Genomic DNA, 9,226 nt, shown 5'->3' with positions numbered 1-9,226 from the left:
GACCAGACCGGTGATGTCCCCAGCACCCCCTCATCCCACATATACGCTCCTGGGGACTCTGTGTTCCCCCTCTTCCCCCCTCTAGGGCTCGTCCTAGAATACCAATCGAGCCCCCTGCCCCCCCCCCATAATGTTCAGAATGTTCAGTGCCCAAAGGGAGCAGAGCCACTTGGGTTCATGGATTTTAGCCTAGCCAGAAATGTGGGTCTCATTGCTGTGCAGAGATCGCCATCTGCTGGAAGAAGGAGGTAAGAGCAGCCAGTGCCTGCCTGCAGCCCCAGAAGACCAGGAAAGAGGACTGTAGGAAGAGGATGCCCAGTCCATCCACTCACTGACTTGGGAAAGAGCCCAAGAACAGGGGCCTGAGCCACCTGGGGCATCAAGGATGCTGAGGTGCCCCTCCTTAGTGACGACAGGGTGGAGCGGGAGGCAGGCCTGCACCTGCTGCTGGGAGGGGCCGGGCCTGGGCACAGTGTCTCCCAGAGACAAGCATAAGGTGATTCAGTGAGCACGCGTACACCTGAACGTCTGTGGCATGTCTCCCGTCCCCGGCCAATGACCCCTGTTTCCCTCAGCCCTCTGGCCCCAAGTGAAAACGTCTCCACTCTGCCGCTGACTTCCCCACCACCTTTGCAGAAGTGCCCTCGTCCAGCTGGAGGGAACCTGGCTTGGTCCCTCAGGCCTGGCAGGGACACGTAAGTACGTTCCAGCGGAAGAAAGAATTTCCAGGAGAGACCCGGGGTTTACCCAGTGCTGTCCCTTCCTGGGCCAGCCACACAGCCTTGAACAGCCAGGATCTCCAGGAGACCTGTTCCAGCAAGGAGGTGCCCCTGGAGAACTCCAAGCCCAGGCGGGCCGGGAGTGGATGAGCAGACAGGGTGCTCTTCTCCAACAGGACCTTGTTTCTCATGACCCGGCTGAGCCACCTCCACTGACCCCCACGTCACTACCTGCAGAGAACAAAAAAGAAAATCTGCCAAGACAGCTATTAAAATAATGCATTACTGCTTGTTGGGTTTTTTAAATTTTATTTTTGAGAGAAACAGAGAGAGAGAGTGTGTGCACTTGCAAGCTGGGGAGGTGCAGAGAAAGAGAGAGAATCCGAAGCAGGCTCCGTGCTGTCAGCCCAGAGCCGGATGCAGGGCTTGGTCCCGCAAACTGTGAGATCCTGACCTGAGCTGAAATCAAGAGTCGGACGCTTAACCAATCAAGGCACCCAGGCACCCCTGTTTCCTGTTTTTTAAACTTCCTTTTATTTTTCCATTGGATACGGTTTTTTAGATCCAAAGGGTTTCCTATTGATTAAGTCTCTTTCTTGCCCTCACAGACCCCTCGGAGGCATTATTGTGCCCTGTTTACAGATAGATAAACAGAGGCCCGGAGTGGTTAAATGAGAAGTTGTAAGCAGCCGGTGGCTCTGCCCTCCCAGCTGGGAGGTGTCAGGACCACACATAGGATCAGAGATTTTTATAACAGAGAGGGATCCTTGAGGGCAGTCACACTGACTCCACAGGGAGCAGAGCATGTTCAAAGGCCCAGATTTTATTCCTACCACCCCATTCTCACTGAGTTTTCCCACTTTTCAATAAAACAAAACAAAACAAAACAACTGCTTAAATCGAGTACACACACACACACACACACACACACACTGTTTTAAGGCAGGTATTTTTATTTTCCCCAGTTTTAGATAAGGCATGTGAGACTCGGAGAAGTTGAGCAACTAGCCTGACATCACAAGGCAGGAAGAGTGGACCCGGGGTCTGGGCCCAATGATCAGAGTCTGTATACCCCCCTGTTCTCTAGAAAGCAACCCAGCACGATTCAAACGCCAAGACTCCGTGTCCCTCAAACACAGAGTGTTCCTAGAACTGCAACCCAAGGTCGGGTTTATTACAATGTACACAACTACAATCACCAAGGAATAACCGAGACCAGCAGATTCTGGCAGCTGCTGAGAGAGAGGTGGAGACAGAAAGAGAGAGAGAGAGAAAGAGAGAGTGGGATGAATTCCTTCAGATAGCACTGTTTGAAACCTTCCCATCATGACATTAAAAGTGGGCCTTTAGTGATTTATTTTTTCAATCTGTGAATCTAAACAAATGATCTCCCTTCTAGGTACATCGATCATATGATCTCCTTCACAGCTGTGAAAAAATGCTATTAGTGCTTTCAAAGCAGTTTTATCACAGATTAAAGAAGCCCAGGAAAAAAAAAAAAATTGGCAACCGGAGACAGCCATATGCCTCCTTGACCTAGGACCATAAACCTGTTGTTCATTCCAGAGAGGGGATTACGGCATTACTTTTAGTAAGTTCCTTTTCATATGGAAATTTCTTTTCATAGTGAAGATCTGTCTTTAATAGCATCATCCTAAAAACATGCCTATTTTTTAATTCCCTGATCATGGACATATAGATTTTTATAGTGTCTGCAAGCATACATTAATGTTAATTTCACTGTTCTCCTTTGTATTTTGTTAATGTCACAATCTGCTGTAAAACCTCGCCAAGTTTCTTAACTGTCATGTTAATTCCAAGACCTATTCTGCGCTCTTTGACATTTCAGGACAGAACAAGGCAGTAAAAATAGATTAGAAACAGCTTATAAGTATTATAAAATCTAGAACTTTGCAGATGGCGGAATTAGGTCTGCTGAATGGAAATTTAGCAACTCTGAGCACAATAATATTAGAAAAGCCTATTCATTTCTAAGGTAAATATTTGGAAGGGGTTGCATAATGGTGGCTGGAGGAGTGTAGGGGGGGACTTATAAAATGCAACAGAGTTATGTTGTTTTAAGCAACTTACTGGATACATATACTATATCCTGAAGAGTTTTGAGTTTCAAAGGGTTTCTCTACCATATAAATAAGGGCGCAGAGTAAGAGCTTGATTTTATTCATGGTCAGTTCAAAGATCACACAAATTATTTCACGCAGAGGATTTGTCTGCATTTTCCTAAGTCAAAGCAGAGCATTACTGTACTTAGATATTAAATGACACTACCACATGCTAAGAAATTTGCACGAATGGACAGGAAATTAGACACTGTTTTCTTAACCTGATTGCTAAAGAATGCCCACTGTTTAAATGTGCACTATCCATTTCAAAGGGAAGCACTGGCTGATTTCAGGAAGTTTAAAATCAGCTCATGGAGAAGCAGGACAAAGGTGGGTTAAATGTGCCCCCCTCCCCCGCCCACCGGGGGGAAACGATTTCTTAAAAAAAAAAAAAAAAGGGAAAGAAAGAAAGGAAAAGAAAAAACTTTTCCCTTTTTCTTTAGGGAGGACTTATTTTTTCCATCATCCTTGTTGAGTTGTTGATGAATTGTTCACATCCCTTGCCAAGCCCCACCCTCTGCCTTTCTTCTAAGCGCCTTCCTCATTATTTGCTCCGTCTTTTTCCCACAGCTCCGACAGGCCGTCAGGGCAGCTTAAATGCAGCACAGTATTAACATGGGGAAATGGCTTGCAGTTCCCAATTGATCTCCTAATACGTTATGTTGAAATGATAATTGGTACACTCCTCGTTGAAAAATAAGAGAGAAAAACTACTTTTCAGTCACCACAAGGTATTATCTTAGCTCATGTATTCAGAACGAACAGATACATTAAAAAAAAAAGACCTTGTACCCCCAACCCCCCCCCCCCCATCTGCGGGAGACACTGGAGTCTGCAATTCTTTTCAGCTGACATAATCCAGATTGATTCGTTCAGCAGATAAAATTCAGGCCACTTCTGCCCTTTATGGGAGCAACATAATACCAGTCTTTATTCAGTAACAATGTAACATAATGGGATCGGAATGTGCAAAATGACTGTTCTTAAATTACTGCGCCTCACAAGGGCCCAACACAAGCTGGGGCTTAATGTAAAAAATCATTAGGCGCAGATTACTAAAGTGCTCGTGCATTAAGGAGGTCAAACCGAGCCTGTTTGTGGTATTTTTCAGGACAGAAACTCTTTGCTAATATCTTGATTACAACTGTGTTCTGGGGGGCCCATCCCAGCACCCACAGCTCAGCACGGTGGCTTCCGTAAACAGGGAGTAGGGAGAGACTGGGTGTGAGATGGGGTCGAGAAGGGCCCCCGCAATCACCGACCATTTTCGAGAAAGTTTGATGCACCAAATAATTTAAGCTCTGAGCTATTAAACTATGCTAATTTCAAGATCTTTGGGGGTTGGTTATTAAAATATATAGCAAATTTGGAAAATAAAGAAAAGCATAAAGACAGAATGAATAATATCCTCCTATCATCTCAATACCTGGAAATGACCCTTGGGAATTCTGAATGTAAATCCAAGCCTCTTATTTGTGTGTGTGTGTGTGTGTGTGTGTGTGTGCGCATAACTATAGAATGTGTTTTTACAAAGTTTATGCTTCAAATATAGATTTCACTCACTGTTATAAGTACTGTCAATATCTATCCACATCATTAATTATTCCTCTGCTATATAATTTTATGGCTACATGGCCTTCCTTCACGTGGAGGCACCTCGTTTACTTATTTTATCCACATTCCTGGGCATATAGCTTGTTTTCTAAGTTTTCCCCATTATTAGAGGATGTGTCGATGAATATCCTTATCGGAAAACATTTCCCCACATGTCAGGTCATTTTCTTTAGGGTTCCTAGAAATGGCATTGCTGAGTGAAAAGAAATGCACATTTTGTATCTGTTTGATCCATATTTCTTCCCTGGCCTCCAGAAAGCTTGTACCCATTTGTGCCATCGTGTTTATAAGACCACACACTTCGGGTGATGGGTCCAGAACCCGTTATACCAGCCCCATCCTTCGCCCCAGCAACACACTCCAAGGACTTCTTGAACATCGCGTTGCAGCTACTGACTCCCGTCACGCAAGAAGACCGTGCCCACTGTTTGGTTCCACTCACCCACACATACAGCTCTCGTCAGGAGAAAGGCTAAATTAGGAGTAGTCAGGGCAGGGTCTTACAAACCTAAGATTGCCTCAGAAGATTCTAGAAAAGTAAAATAGGACAAGACAGAGCAGAAAAGATTTCCCTTGAATTGAAGTGACTTTTTTTTTTCCACTTGAAGTCCAAGCTTCGCGCCATTTAATTCTTGCATTTGAGAGCATTGCTAGTCTCTTATCTTATTTAAATAGAAGACTTCCGAAATTCGAATCACTGAATCACCAGGTGGCCTCAGAGATGATGCAGTTACTCTTTGGAACAGTGGGCTCACGTCTGGAGCGGGGCCTGTTATTTGGTCAACATTTGTACTAAATGAAGCAGGCACTGTGTGTGTATATGCACAGGACTGCCAGAGCCCACGCAGGAGGCAGAGGTTTTGAGTATGTAATATGTAAACGTGTGCACATGAATCCATTTATCTGCAAAATGAACATCACCATTGTAGCCTCATCACTGAAACTCACACCATCTGAAATATTCGCATGTGATTACAAACCTCCGCTGTCAATCACGACAGCACAAATCCAATAGTCAGGCCATATGGCCTTGAAACTTGCAATCGATAGGAACCTTTTAAAGCTGAAGCTTCAAAAAGTTGTATCAAATATATATTCAATGAGAAGAAGGTTAATTGAATAATTGATTACTCGGTAACAATTAAGTGCTCTTCAGATATCTTTGGGAAATCTTGAAATATAATGGTGATAGATATTTATTAGTTTATCAGTTATTATTGCATTCTACATTTATTTTTAGGCCCAGAGTCAATTTCTTTCATTTATATATGTTAACATCAGAATCCCCAGGGTGAAATGATACATATATATTTTTACTACTGCAAAACCAAGGAGATGGCAAGATGGACAGAAATCTGTCTGATCTAGGGTTGCCGATGCGAAAACAGCTTCTTTGTGACAACTCTTGGGTAGAAGAGTCAGACAGTGCCTCTCACGAGCACATACTCCGAAACGCAGTCATTCTTGCAAAAGGGGCGTTGGGGTGCTGGTACCAGCAGGGCTGGGTCTTCCTGCCACCTATTTGCTCTTCAAAAGCACCCAGATCTACCGATCCCCACAGACAAAATGCCAATAATCGGATCGCCAGTGAAAAGCGGAGTGACCCTGTCTGTTACCAACATTTGTTAGCAAATAGCTTAGATTGGTTATCTATGTCCTTTTCAAAGGAGGTATATAGACGGAGCTTTATGAAATCACCGATAATCTATCCCGGAGGATCACCATCCATGCACACACACACACACACACACACACACACACCCCTCTGCCCCCAGTGGGGTCAAGGACAGAATCTGACTCTACTCTTCAGAAAGAGGAATCCAAATGCTCAGTGTATAGACCACACTTGCCTGCATCACCTCCAGCCTTGCCCAAGAGCTCAGGGGAGCTCATCGGCTGTAAAACATCCCTGAACCATCCCCATGCAATTGGGAGAGTTAAATTTCCTTGACACTAAGGCGTCAACCTCCGTAACAGGCTCACCTAAGAAATGACCAACTGGACACAAGAAACCTATTCTAAACAGTAGTGAAAACTCACGTTTGAGTAAGCACTTACCACAGGCCAGGCCAGATGTTATGCATTATTTATCTCTCTCTATATTTTCCCATTCATTCATTTATTCATTCAAGAAATGTGTTCCAAACCTCCTCTATGGGCTGGGCACTGTGGTACTCAGACGGGACAAGGGATCAAACAGGACAGATAGGCTCTCTGCTTGGAGTTCTCAGTTTGGCCGGAGAATCAGAAAAAAATAATAATAACGGAAAAGAAATTGAGCACCTGTAATTTTTAATACCTGCTAAGAAGTAAGTGAAGGACTGAGAGAGAAAATACTAGAGTAATAAGCCATTTCCGAGTGGATGGTCATAAACTGCTTTTTTGAGAACAAGGTATTTCAAGTGAGAGCTAATGAATGAGAAGGAGTTGGCCATGCAAAGCCCTGCATGTGTGCATGTGTGTGTGTGCGTGTGTGTGTGTGCATGTGCATATATGTGTGTGCATGTGTGTGTGTGTGTGGTGACAGGAGAGCTTATCATACAGTCCAGGCAGTGAGAACTGCATATTCAAAGGCCCTGAGGTGCCAAATTGCTAGAAATGTTTAATGATCAGAAAGAAGGCCCATGTGGTTAGAACAGAGCCTGAGAGGTGAGGTCATGGGTCAGGTAAGGACCTGACCACTCTGAGCTTTGTGGCCAAAGGGGGTGAGGGCTTAGTCGAAAGGGGATGGGAAGCCATCAAAAAGTGTCAGGATAATATATGGTCCTTTTTATAACTTTAGGAGCTCACTGTAGCCCAAGGGTACAGGGCAGTTTGGAGGCATGCCTAGTAGATTCGGTAAGCATTGCCCCGGTATGAGAAAATGGCCACCCACAATAGAAGGGTGAAAATGGAGTGAAAGGGGGGATTCTTGACTTATTTGGAGACAGACCTGGAAGGACTTTGGGGGTGGATTGAATGCATGTACTGGGGAAAGGGAGGGCTCGAGGGCAACTCCTGGGTTTGGTGTTGTGAAATATCTAAGTGGAGAACTCCAACAGAAACTTGGGAAAGAAATTTTGGAGGAGACAAGGGGCTGCAGGTCTGTGTCGAGAACCCACAAAGGAGGGTGTGGAATCTGTATTGAAGGGTGAGATCTCCCAGGAGGAGGAGAAGAGCCAGGTCTGAGCCCCAAGGATCCCAGGGAGGGCAGACAGAGGGGGAAGGGACAGCAAAATGGACCAACGAAGCAGAGCCCATAAAGTGAAAGAAGAACCAGAGAGAGTGGTCACACGGAAGCCGTGAGGGCAGTGGCTTTAGCAAGAGGGTCTATCCTTGGTCCCTCTTGGACATTACTGCTTCCTGATGATATCCCTGGAAACTTGTTGCCTTTGGACTCTGGAGTTTTCTTTAAAAAAGAAAAAAAACAACAACTTCATATATGTTGAGAGAGAGAGTGTGTGGGAGGGGCTGGGGAGGAGCAGAAAGAGAGAGTCCCAAGCAGGCTCTGAGCTGTCAGCACGGAGCCCGACGCGGGGCTCAAACTCACGAACCGTGAGATCATGAGCTGAGCCGAAGTTGGACATCCAACCGACTGAACGCTCCAGGCTTCCTGGACTCTGGAGTGCTTTGAGGCAGGTTCTGGTCTCCGAGTCATCGTGCAGATAAGACTGAAGCTCAGGGGAGTTCAGTCACTTCCTTGACATTGCGCTCCAGCTGGAACCCGTCTGGTACCAGTCCTGTGCTCGTGGCCACTCCGTCCTTTATATGCTTTCTACTTTCTAGAACATGACCATTTTGGGGGGCCAGTCTGCCACCGATGACCACGCCATGCCACTGGGAGACCACGTGAATGTGGTCTGGAATACCTTCTTTCTGCATTTTTAATGCTAACATTGCTGCCATCTGTATGGTATCTCCGATGAGATATTTACTCTGCTGGCTCTCACTGTGTCAGGGCCAGCCACAGCCTAACTGTGAATTAGCTCCAGGAGAAGAGGGTTTTGCCAAGCAGACAAGCTCAGGGACAAGAAAGCCTTCAAGGAGGTTCTCGATTTCCAGTTACACCCACCCCTCAAGCCTCCGCTGCGATTTCCATGGCTCGCACAGACCCCAGCTGAAGTAGGCAGGTGTCCTTGAGTTAGGGATGTCAGAACAAGGCCCTCCACGTCCAGGGCAACTAATGACACTGACTTGGAGTCATTTCCGCCATGTCAGGGGTGAGCCTGGCTTTCTGTAGAGCCTCATAACAAGATGACAGGCGTCGCTGTCCAGGGACAGACTGGGGAAGGCGGTGAGTGTCACAGACCAGAGAGCAGATGTATTACCGCGTCCCTGCCGAGACGGGAATGACACCTTCTGACTCTGGAGATCGCGCTTCGAGGGGCTAACCTTACTCTGCCAGTTGTACACACGAAAATATTGACAGCCAGCGGTTCCGCAAGTGTTGGTGCCCGGGGCACCGGAGACCGAGCACCAGCACATTCCCCGGCTGGGCTGCCAGGGAGACTGCGCAGTGTGCTCCAGAAAAGGGGCGAACAAAAAGCACGCTGGGGTTTTAATATTGTTTTAATGTGATTAAAAAATCTTAAATTAATTTATTTTCTTATGCTGGAAAATAGTCCGGCACGGCTGTATTGCTAAGAAGAGCAGTCTGATAAAATTCATTAGAAAAGAATTAAATTCATCATATAAAACACAGTCATTTTATTTTAAGTAGTTCCCGACTCAGAAGACCAGGCGATTGTTCCTCTGAGTAATACCAAGGACAAGCTGGAGAGGACCCCCAGG

Source organism: Lynx canadensis, chromosome E2 (genome assembly GCF_007474595.2).
Source record: "Lynx canadensis isolate LIC74 chromosome E2, mLynCan4.pri.v2, whole genome shotgun sequence".
Taxonomy (NCBI): domain Eukaryota; kingdom Metazoa; phylum Chordata; class Mammalia; order Carnivora; family Felidae; genus Lynx; species Lynx canadensis.
The sequence above is the reverse complement of the archived record's forward strand: the minus strand, read 5'-3'. Positions refer to the sequence as shown.